The sequence below is a fragment of the Pelodiscus sinensis genome, chromosome 6 (genome assembly GCF_052426305.1).
Source record: "Pelodiscus sinensis isolate ZL-2025 chromosome 6, ASM5242630v1, whole genome shotgun sequence".
Taxonomy (NCBI): domain Eukaryota; kingdom Metazoa; phylum Chordata; order Testudines; family Trionychidae; genus Pelodiscus; species Pelodiscus sinensis.
The window spans coordinates 60,120,909-60,133,275 of NC_143057.1; positions in this window are offsets into that span (position 1 = coordinate 60,120,909).

Sequence of the window (12,367 nt, forward strand, 5' to 3'; positions counted from 1 at the left end):
GGGGAGGGGTGGGGAAGGAAAGGAATTTTTATCTAGGTCACTGAGTTTGCTTTACATTATCTTAAAACACAGACAGTGCCACATAGTAACTGTTTCTTTGGTTTCTGAAAATGTGCTAACTACTTACGCCAGGGCTGAGGGAACCTTTTTTTGGGTCGGGAGCCACTGACCCACAGAAAAAAAAAAATCAGTAAAATCAGTCAGGGACCACAAACAAGAAAGAAGCAAAACAAACAAGAACAACAATAAAACACCCCAAAAAGACACACTCACCTTGCTTATGCAACTTGGGGCACTGGGGTTCCCTCCACGCTCTAATACTTCCTAGGGTTGGATTAAGTCTTCTGGGAGACTGGGGCTAGTAGATTGTGGGGACCCCCGGGCTCTGGGATGGGGCCAAAAATGAGTGTGTCAGTGTGTGGAAGTGTGCTGCTGGGGAGTGGGCTGAGGGCAGGGCTGTGGGGTCTGGGAGGAAGGAAGGTGCAGGAGTGGTCTGGGCAAGAGGCGGGGTACAGGAGAGGACGGGGAGGAAAGAAGAGTGCAGGAGGGGCAGGTGATTCAGGTGCTTACCTAATGCAGCTCCTGTTTGGAGGGGGGCAGCACAGGTGGCTCTGTGCCACCCTGCGCTTGCAGGCACTACCTCTGCTGCTCCATTGGCTGCAATGCCCAGCCACTGGGAACAACTTGCAGCGCTACTTCTTCTCCCCTCCCCACCAGGCAAAGCCGTCCACATAGGAGTTTTAGATCGGCTCCCCCTTATATCCTCCCACTGGGGAGTTGGTGCTAATGCTCCAGCCACAGAGGAAGGGGGAAAGAGGGTGCTAAGGCTTGGAAACTTGCTGCAGGACTGGAGCACCCGTGACAGCTTTCCTTGCTGTGGGAGTGGGGAGGGAGAGGGAGCCCTGAGTTTCAGCGGGGGCAGGATCCAGTCCATGGGCTTTAGGTTGCCCATCTCTGCCATACGCTAAACAATCTGTTCCACCTTTTATTTAGCTGTGAGGCTTGACTACTTTTCCCTCATCTGAAGAGCTTCACATGGCTCAAAAGCTTGTTTCTCACCAATAGAAGTTGGTTCAATGAAAGGTATTAGCTTGCACACCTGGTCACTGATAATTAAGCTAATGTCGAGCTGGGAGTTACCGGCAGTTTGATTTGGTCACTGACATTAGCCAAATCAAACTTCTATTGTCTGTTGTGAGTTGAAACTCTGTCATGATTCCAGTCCAAAAATTATGCTGGACAGGTTATATTCTAATGCCAGTACAATGCATAGTACTATAAGATACTCAGATACCCTAATGAGAAGGGTGGTATTAAAAAGTTACATGGAGGTTTTGTGGTAAGATGATGAAAGTATTTGACGACAAGCCCAACAAAGACCCATATTATCCAACTGTAATTATATTGTATGTATAATTATATATTTTAACTGACTACAGAGTAGATTATAAGTGATGCATTTTAATTTTTCTAAAGGCCTAACAAAAAGCTATGGCTGTAATTAACATGACTTAGCTGTTTCTTTTCTAAAAATGTACCCATTACAGAACTTCTGGGAGCATATAGAAAATACCTGTCAGCCAAACCAACAAATGGCATAGTATGAACTGTCCTTGCTACTGTCTCACCTCCGCCCCCATTCATCATTAAGATAAAAGGCAGAGTAAATGCAAAAACCTTCCATTCTTTCCTCAATATTAACAGACTCTAGCTCTGTGTGAGAACAAAAAACAAACAAAAAAATCAGGGGCAAGGCCCCTCCCTCCACAGAATGTATTGTTGTCTCTGCCACTTCTTCAGACCTCATCTCCAAGCCTGTTAGGAGAATCACCTAATCTGACATATATTGTCAGGATGATGATGCATAAAGAAAGAGGCAATTGCTGTATAGCCAGAACCCAAGGGACGTATTGATCTAAAAATGAGAGCCTACGCAATCTAAGGAGCTAATAAACACTACAAAGCAAGCAAACAGCTACAATCTGCTGTAACTAAAGTTTCGAGGAGTCGTTGTGAGTCGCCCTATATAAAGTGCATTTTAGTGTTCCAAATTTGGAGACCACAGAATAGGCATTCACATATAACATTTAATTGGGGTGCTAACTTAGATAAGAGAGGAACTGACTAAATACATATCTATTGCAAGGCGTAAATAAGAGTAGAAGTTGCTGCTTAGTCAAATGCAGCTAACAAAAGATATCCATGGACATTACTGCCAACCAAGAATGCTAGAGGAGACAGAGATCCTGGAGTATTCTGCAAATTACAGCAACCCTCTTTGGCAAAGGGTAGACACAACTCTTCAATAGGCAGCTAAGTCAGAATGAGAATGACATCTGCATGTCTGATTATTGTTATTGCTGCAGAAGAAAATGAGCCAGCCTGTCTTATTGGGCACCTGGGTAGGTGAGGCGGAGAGGGGAATGGTACAAACCCGGATGTTGCCAGTTCTCTCTACTCTATATTCCTTCACTCATTCCATGTGTTTTTTTTTTATATTAACTCTTGCAAGCACAACTTCCTTTATGGGGAGAAGATCCAGCTTTCATTCTGCCTGCTCAACACCAGCATAATCCGCCTCAGAGGACCAATCAAAGCATCTGTATCTGGACTGCATGAAAATTACAAACACTAGTATTGCTGATGCTTCCCAAGCTCACAAAATGCAGCTATGCTTCTGAGCATGGCTATTCTTGCTGTCCTTACTCCCTCGTTTCTCTAGAGCAGAGGTTCTCAAACTTTTTTTGCTGGGATTCCCTCTGAAAATATTTCTGGCTGTGATGACTCCTCTCCCAAAAATAATATCATGCTTCTCTTACTGATGCTGGCAACAGTAGAGGTGACAATGCCGTACCATCACAATCTCCCCACTACATTAGCCTTGCAACCCCACTCTAGGTCAATACCCTCAGTGTGAGAAATGCTGCTCTAGAAACTGGTTTCAGTCATCCCATAATCAGAATAAATTAATAGGCAAGTTGTTAATAATTTGACAGAGAGCTACTCCCAGACAGGTCCATGAGCTAACTGGTCACATGCTCACCTCTAGCTAGATACTCATAGTTGATTCAAAACAGAAAATATCAGCAGAAAACAAAACAGGAAACAGGAAACAAAACAGGCCTTTGCATATGAGCTCTGAACATACACTACAGTTCCATATATAATCCTGCCTACCTTGGCAGTGCCCCCAATATTTGGGATAAACTTAAACAACAAATAGTCTGGTAGTACTTTAAAGACTAACAAAACATGTAGACGGTATCATGAGCTTTTGTGGGCACAGCCCATTTCTTCAGATGTAACATACACACACACTCTCACTTACTCATTCACTCACAAAATAGAAAACCCAGGCTGCTGTGAATTTTGATTTTTCGCTAGGAATGAGTCACTAGTAAGTGATAGTTTGAGAGGTCATAATTATTATAAAATACTCTGCACTTGTGCTTTTGCAAACTTCCAAAGACAGTTACAGCTGCAGCTGTTTGAAATATAAAGATACAGCAATCTGCAATTGAAGCCAAGGACTGAACTACTATCACAATGTTCTCAGTTGGTTATTAGCTTCTACAGGAACTGCAGTGTTGCAGTCCAGATTGTTGCCTATCAGTTATATTCTATTTTGTTTGTTCATTGTGTTCATACTGTGTGGTTCTTTTGCTAAATGGAATGTGGTATTGTCTTCCCTACCTTTCTCATCTCCCCCCCCCCTTTTTTTTCTTCTACTGATATTTATTTTGGGAAAATTAAACTAAACCAGAACAACACTGCATGTGTGCTAGCTTACAGCTGTGATGCGTGAACATTAAAGCACTTCATCAGTTTACTGTGCTTCCTGAATAATCAGCTATGTAATTATTCTCTGTGGTAAAACTAATTTAGGGGTCTGTGATGATGCCCAGAGTTAGGGGTATATATTCATGTGCATCACGACAAGTCTGGTAGATTCTATTGTAAGTGAAATGTCTGTTCTATATTTAGAAAACAGGAGGTGTTGGGTATGGTTCTTTACCCACTATGAAAATCTTATATTTCACTTCAAAATGTAATGCCTAGAGCTTTGCAGATCCATATTTACATTTATGAGGTAAATCCCCTCATTGTGCTGGAGTGCAAGGAGTGAAGAAGGATAAGAAGATGTTGCATATGAAGTCGGGGTGGGAAGTAGAGGGAATCTGAAATGCTATTCAAGACCGCTCAGACAGCAAGGCTACGTCTAGACTGGCATGATTTTCCGCAAATGCTTTTAACGGAAAAGTTCTGTTAAAAGTATTTGCGGAAAAGAGCGTCTAGATTGGCACAGACGCTTTTCCGCAAAAGCACTTTTTGTGGAAAAGCATCCGTGCCAATCTAGACGTGCTTTTGCGCAAAAAAGCCCTGATCACCATTTTAGCCATCGGGGCTTTTTTGCACAAAACAGTATTGTGCTGTCTACACTGTCCCTCTTGCGCAAATGATTTGCACAAGAGGGCTTTTGCCTGAACGGGAGCAGCGTAGTATTTCCGCAAGAAGCACTGATATCTTACAGTAGGAAGTCAGTGTTCTTGAGGAAATTCAAGCGGCCAGGGTAGACAGCTGGCAAGTTTTTCCGCAAAAGCAGCTGATTTTGCGGAAAATCTTGCCAGTCTAGACACAGCCCTACAGTTTTGTAATGCATTAAGGACCATAGCAGAGTCAGTAGGAGAGCCAAATGCCATGGACCCAAACTGTAAACCCTATATATGATGGAAACTGCTTGAAGCCAAGGGGTGCAGCAACAGCCCTAGTTCCAGTGCCTGTGCAAACAACTGATGTAGTTCCTGCTTAGAGAAGCAGCAATATATGGTGGATTATCAAACTGGTTAGTTTGGCACAAACAATGCTGCCTTATATGGCTAGCAACATAAATATCATCCTGTGCTGGCTGCTTCCAGTAAGGACACAATTTGGACCTTTGTGGCCAATTTCTTTACTCACACAACTTAATGGACTATTAAATTAAAACTGCTTTGATGGATTTGAAAGGTTTCATGAAAAAGTGTGTTGAGCATAATTTTATTTTATAAAACTATTTTCTTCAATATTAAAATGTACTGCATTAAAACTGTAAGTAGAATTATTAGACACATACTGTAGTTGAAACTTCCATAACAACCTAGGACAGCTTTTCCCCCCACCCTAAAAAAATGGGGCTTCAAAGGAGTAAATGAGGGGGCACAGAAAATGTATAAATTAAGACAAGGAGACCTTTTACATCACATATTTAGGGTTACTAGATGGGGGAAGTGGAGAACTGATTTGATTTTCCTCAGCTTTTCAAAAATTGGCAGATTATGGTCTAGAGAACTTAGACACTCAAATGTGCTATTAATGTTACTGCTAGATATGTGTCTAAATCTCTCAGCTTGCTTTAAGAAATCTCAATATATGTTGTTAAATCTTTCAGGATCTTGAATAATTACTCCAGAAAAAAAATACTGATCTTATACAGTTAGACTACAGACCATCAGACTAGTAAGAAGAAATGTAGATTAATTAGACAATTTCAACATTCTGGAATTTCCCTTTGAGAATATCAATGTACCTGCCTTATTTGTACCTTCCCAGAAACATCTCTCTTGTGGAACAGCATCAGTATCACATGGTATATTCAAACAACCCAACAATGCGTATTACAAGCTTTCTGCTACTAAATAATTATATGCATTTTGGGGAAGTTAAACATACTTATCTGTAAAACTGATAAAATGTGTAAAATCGTAGCATTAAACAGCCCCTGTTTAAATACAGGCAGTCCCCGGGTTATGTACAAGATAGGGACTATAGGTTTGTTCTTAAGTTGAATTTGTATGTAAGTCGGAACTGGCTCCAGATTCAGCTGATGGCACTGAAACTGACAAGGGGCTGACTACAGGAAGCCAGAGGCAGAGTGGCTCTGCCCCCAGCTTCCTGGAATCAGCCTGATCAGTTTCAACAGCTGCTGAATCTGGAGCCTGGGACAGAACAGCTGGGGCGCTGCCCAGTAGGTTCCCACAGGACCAACCCGGCAGCACCCCAGCTGCTCTACCCGAGGCATCCCGCAACAAAAGCCTGGTCTGCTGGGGGGGGGGGGGGGGGGCGCACTAGCTGCGCCCCCTCCCTCCCAGCACACCAGGGAGACCAGAGCAAAGCCGCACAGGTGGAGGGACCCCACCGCCCATGTGGCTTTGCTCCTTTGCCCGGGAGCAAAGCCGCCCAGGCGGCGGGATGCCTGTGCGGCTTTGCTCCTGTCTCCCTGGTCTGCTGGGGGGGTCCAGAAAAGCTGCTGGACCCCCCCCAGCAGACCAGGGACACCCGAGCAAAGCCGCTGCCTGGGCGGCTTTGCTCCCGTGTCCCTGGTCTGCTGGGGGGGGTCCAGCAGCTTTGCTGGACCCCCCCCCCCCAGCAGACCAGGGAGACCGGGAGAAGCTTTTCTCGCCCCGGAGGACGCGGGTGGCGACCTGCCGCCCGTGAGCTCCGGGGCGAGAAAAGCCCCGTTCGTAAGTGCGGATCCTGTCGGATCCACGTAAGTCGGGGACTGCCTGTACGAAGTCCAGCAACGTGAAATCAGATAGCAAAGTATAATTAAAAATTCCAACCATGCTGGAAGAATTTGGGAAGAAAGTAGTCAAGGGCTTGTCTATGCTACGCGATAAGTTCGAATTTACTAAGTTTGAGTTTTGGGCCCCTGATGTTGAGAAGTTAAGGGGCTGTCTCCCCACTGCAAGCAAGAATTGAATTTACTCCAACGTAGCACTTCCACCTTCCCGGAGCCTGCCTCAGGCTCAGAGTCCCGGGAAGCATTCAAGAAAACGTCAAGGAGTGCTTGCAGGGGCTCCTCTCCATACCTGCATCCCAGAAGGCACCCCTCCACTCTTGTGGGACAGAAAAAGGACACAGTTGGTGCGCTCTGTTGTTCTCTGGTTGCTCTCGGGGACACCACAGCACTGTGACCATGAAAACAGAACTGCTGCAAAGCAGTACCATGCTCATGGCTCTCATGCTGTGCTTCATAGTGCAATACATCGACCGTGTCCACATGTTACACCACCAGGAACAGGACATGGACAAGGAAGACGAACCCCAGCAAGGCCCGCAGGCCTTGGTCAGCCAAGTCCTTGTCATCCTGTTATTGTGTATGCCCCTCAGTTCCCTGGACACGGTGGAATGCTGCTTCTGGCAGATAAGTGCGAGCTCAGACTGGTGGAACCATATAGTCAGGCAGGGATAGAATGATCAGCAGTGGCTGCACAACTTCTGCATGTGCAAGGCCACCTTCCTCGAACTCTGCGAGTGGTTCGCTCCTGCTTTCAGGTGACAGGACACCTGACTGAGACCCAACCTCCTCATGCAGAAGCATGTGGCCATTGCCCTCCGGAAGCTACTGCTCAATTGGGTATCAGTGCAGCATGGGGAAGTCCACAGTTGGGGCTGTGCTCATACAAGTAGCCAAGACCATCAACCATGTCCTGCTGTGGAGGGTTGTCACTCTGTGCAATGTTGACAACATCATGGGCAACTTTGGCAACATAGGCTTCCCCCACTGCTGGGTGGTCATAGACAACACACTTCCCCATCCTGGCCCCCCAACCACCAGGCCTCAGAGTGCATTAACTGCAAGGTGTACTTCTTCATGGTGCTGCAGGCACTCATGGTCAGAAAAGGTGTATGATGTGCACATCTTTTGAAACTCATCTCTCTTCAGCAAGATGCACATCAGCACCTTTCCCCCACCCCACTGGACAATCAGAGTCAGAGAGCTGGACCTACCCATTGTGATCGTGGGTGATGCAGCTTACTCCTGACTCATGAAGCCCTACACAGGCAGCCTAGATCCCAGCAAGGAGGAGTTCAATAACAAGCTTGGCAGGTGCAGAATGGTGGTGGAATATGCATTTGGGCATTCAAAGGCATCTCCTCACTTGCCTGGACCTTAGCAAGTACAGCATCCCCTTCGTAGTGGTGGCCTGTTGTGTGCTGCACAGCCTGTGTGAGAATAAGGGGGAGAGTTTTTTTGCCAGGGTGGGGAGGCTGAGGCAGAATGCCTGGCCAGGGCGTTAGAGCAACTGCAGTGCCATACAGAGAGCACAGGAAGGGGCTATGCTCAGAGAGGCCTTGAAAGAAGTTGTGCGAGGCCATTTCTGAGACTCTCCCCCCATGGCTCTTCAGGAGGGGCCTCTGAAGGCCCTTTGTGTTCCTTTCACTCCCCGCTCTCCCCAGCAGAGCTAACAATAAAGAGATTGTTTATTAAACAGGAGTCTATTCTGGGGACATACAATGGGAGGGAATGGAAAGAGAACCTGGAATAGGGGAGTGGGGCTTGGACAAGACTGGGACTAGCATCTTCCTGTGTATGGCCTGGAGGCTCTGGCTGCCAGCCTCCTCCTCCCCGCCATGTTCTGGGGCGCTGGCAGCCCCTGAGGATCCTTGCAGGGGAAGCAGCTTGTGGCCTGCTCCATGCATGCTGTCATGTTCTCCTTCACCATCACCATGGTGATGGAGAAGAACATGTTCATCTGCTGGTGCACAAGCTGTTCCTGTGCAGCCTCTTTCCTCCTGGTCACCCCAGCATTCCCTTTTCTCAGTGACCTGCTCCAACTGTTCTGCCTCTACTTCCTGACTATCTGCTCCCTCATGATTTCATCCCAGGCTTGCGGATCCTAGTCAGGCAAGTAGATTCAGTAGGAAGTGGGGGATGTGCCCAGCTCGCAGCTGTCCCAGCTGTGAAGAGAAGTTACAAGGGCAGTCATCACAGGAGACACTTTACATAAAGCCTAATCCTAATCTGAGCCAACACCAAAGATCTTAGTTCAGACAATGGCGATGTGTTGCGAGCAAAGCCATATTTTGCCTAGAATACAGGCACTTTCCAGCAGTGCAGAGATGTCCCAGGGAACCATGGCAATACACATGGCTTGGAGACAAGCAGGCATGGTAAGGTGCTGACCAGGCCAAGCATCTGTGGGAAGGAGGAATGGGAGTGCTCAGCTTTCTACTGTGTCCTGCATGCACTGGGCCCAGTACTCGCAGTGTCCCACAGAGAGAACTTCAGTCCCTGCCCATTGAGGGAGAGGGATGTGTCAGAGCAGCAAATGCTGCTTGCTGGAGAGAATGCTAATGGGTTTGCCATTCTCTTCCTCCTAGTGGCAGATTCCCATGTACTATATCTGTTTTTTCCGCATTACTGCACTTGACCGGGAGCGGGTGCTGACTGACTGCAGGCACGAACCTGGGCCGTGTGCTGCACAGCTGTGTCATTCCATGACCCCAAATTACTTACTAATGGCTTGGCATGGGAAGGTGTCCTACTACCAAGGCTGGAATAAGGCAGGCCCCTCTAGGAACCTTGCGAGAAGGATTGAACCTGTGTGAAAGCTTTGTAGGACAGCCTGGTGTTCCATCTGCCGTCACGTGAACAAGCTGTCCTTTGCCCCCCCCCCCCCCCCCCCCGAGTAGGCCAAGAGCCCCTTGCAACCTGTCACCTGACCTCTCTAGTAGATGGAGAAGGTTAAAGAACTCACCGGAAGTGTCCTCCTCAGAGTCATCGGAAGCCTGGAAGATGTCCCAGGAGCAGGGGGACAGGCTCTAAAGCGAGGAGCAACTCCTGGCATCATCATGTGGCTGACCTCATCCTCCTTTGCCACCTCACTCTCCTGCAGGCAGACACCAGGTGTGTCTTGGCCAGATTCGATGACTACAGCAGGGAAGGTAACTGGCCCCCATCCCAGAACGGGAGCCACCTGTTCATAATAGTGGCAGGTATGAGGTCCTGCCCCAGAACATCTACTCTACTCCCTACTCTTCTAATAGGATTTGCACAGCTCTTTGATTCTGAGCCTGAACTGCTCCAGGTTCCTCTTGACCAAAGGCCATGCCAGGAAGTCAACAATCCTGCCCTAGATGTTAGCATTCCTCTTCTTGGTGTGGAGTTCATGGAGGTTGGACTCCTCCCCCCGCCCCTTCAATGAGATCCAAGGTTGGAGCTCTTCTGCATCGTCTGGCAGTGGAAGCAGGAGTGCTAGCAGCTATTAGTGTCAGAGAAGAAGTTGGGAAAGCTCATAGCATGTTGGTTGCTCACAAAGCTGGCAATGTGGGACAAGCACTTCCCTAGTTCCCAGGGCTTCTGGAGCTCCGGAGGGGATGGTTTTAAAAAAAAAAAAAAAAAAAAAAAAAAACTCCACACCTTCTGTAAGCTGGAGTTAAGGTTATAAATACAAAGTTACTACTAGTTGATAACTCACAGTAAAAGAAACTAAAGATAGCTTACCTTAACTATTTTTCCAATACTACTTTTCATGAAATGAATTACTGTAGTTGCCAGAAGAATAATATACAAACATAAAATGGGAGACGAGATGTCTGGCAATTGAGAACAGAACAATTAGTATCTGCAAGGCACAATCCCTATTAATAACGTGGTACACATTATCAGAAACCCCCTGATTTAGAGAATGAATTTGTGTGAGACCAAGAATAACTCAGGGTGAGAAGGAATCCAGTGGCAGTGATGGAAATTATCACTTCACATGCTGTTGCTAACACCTATCAACAGCCAGAGAGCATGTCACAGGAAAGAACAGTGTGTGATTGAAAACTGCTGAGTGATGGAGGTTAAGCTCTTGATGTGTGAAGTGGTAACCTCAGAATCTGTTTTTAGGAGACCTTGAGGTACAATAGGTTAATTCATTAGTTTGAAGAACAGCAAAACACATCAGATACATCAAAATGGCTTTGTGGCTCCATTCTAGACCCCAGTGCATGGATAGGAAACCTCAGACCCAGGGGCCAGATGCAGTCCCCGGCTTGCCTGGATCTGGCCCCAGAGGCTCATGGCCCCACCCCCAGTATGGAGGAGCCTACACTGATGCACCAGCCCCCTCTCCTACTAGGCTACCTCACCATGGAGCTGGAGCACACAAAATCTACTAGCCTGGGCCAACCTAGACTCTGGTGTGTGAGGGGGATGTGGAGAGTGTCCCTTTCTCAGTCAGGGGCCACTTCAGCGAGGGTTTTGGTTTTTTGCTTCTCGGTTCTGTGCTACCCCTGATTGATTTTTCTGTGAGTGGGCAGCCCTCCCCACCCAAAAAAGGTTCCCTGCCCCTGCCTCTGCCCCACTGGATCCAGCTGGCAATAAATTGAATATTTCTGTGAGTGGGCAGCCCTCCCCACCCAAAAAAGGTTCCCTGCCCCTGCCCCACTGGATCCAGCTAGCAATAAATTGAATATAGACTGACATGATTAATGGTTTATGTTCTCTAGTTCTAGAAGGCCAGGCACTGCAAGTGAGGTACCATCTTAACAGATCAGGAATGGAATATCAGGATATGACCACGTCAGGATTTAGCAAGAGTCAGAAGTATATCTACAGCCCTACAACTTCTTCACTTTCCTGAGTACTACATTTATGAAGGTATTCAAAGAATTAAAAAAGATAATAGACACCTAAGTATGAAGAGGAACTATGCACAAAAAAAAGGATAGAAAGAAGGGCTTCACATGAACATATGTTGCCAATGTACTTACTAACTATAGAGCCACGCTCCAGATTTTTCAGTTAAGTAAAATTTCAAGACAAATCCATTTCCCCCCCTCCCCCCTTACAAATTTGCCACAATATACCTCCAGTCTTACCTATGTAAGGACAGCTCTGTGGCTACAATTTCTACAGTCCATAGGCCACTCCTGAAGGACTGCTGGAAATAGTACTTAACGATCATTAATATTCCCTGGGACATCATTAGGGCTACTCTCAATAGTCTACAGTGGCACAATCCTACAGCGAGTTTCATGCAAAGCTCATTAATGGATCAGGGCTTTGGAGGAGTAGGAAGTGTGTTAAGGGTGATGCCTTACATTTCTCTCCAGGGAATCATGTGGAATACTCTAGAAATTAGAAAGGCAAGACATAAGGTTCTTATCTTTCTCTCTGCCAGAACAGAACTCTTCTGTAGAGTATATTCTTGTTATATACAATTTAGATTGTATAATGTAGTCTTAACTTTAAACAAATAAAGCTCTAGGCTTCCACAACCTTTTATGTGATTATTGTAGTCTAATATAACCTCACCACCAAATGGTCATTGTTGATAGTAAGCATATATTTTCCTTTGTTACATACCATTACTGCTCATGAAAACCGCCAAACCATCTTAAATAATCCTTCCCTCCCTTTCAGTACTTGTAGGTAGTTCTATATAAGCCTTGAATCCCCATTTAATCCTAATTTAGCATTTAGCCAAGTGTCATGCAGCAGACACTCACTGCTATGGTGCTTCCTGCTGGTAGCACTGGGAAATAGCTCATCTATGAAGCACCTCACTCTGGCTGCTGTCTCCCCATGTCCTCACTACTTGCTTCAGTTCCAGAC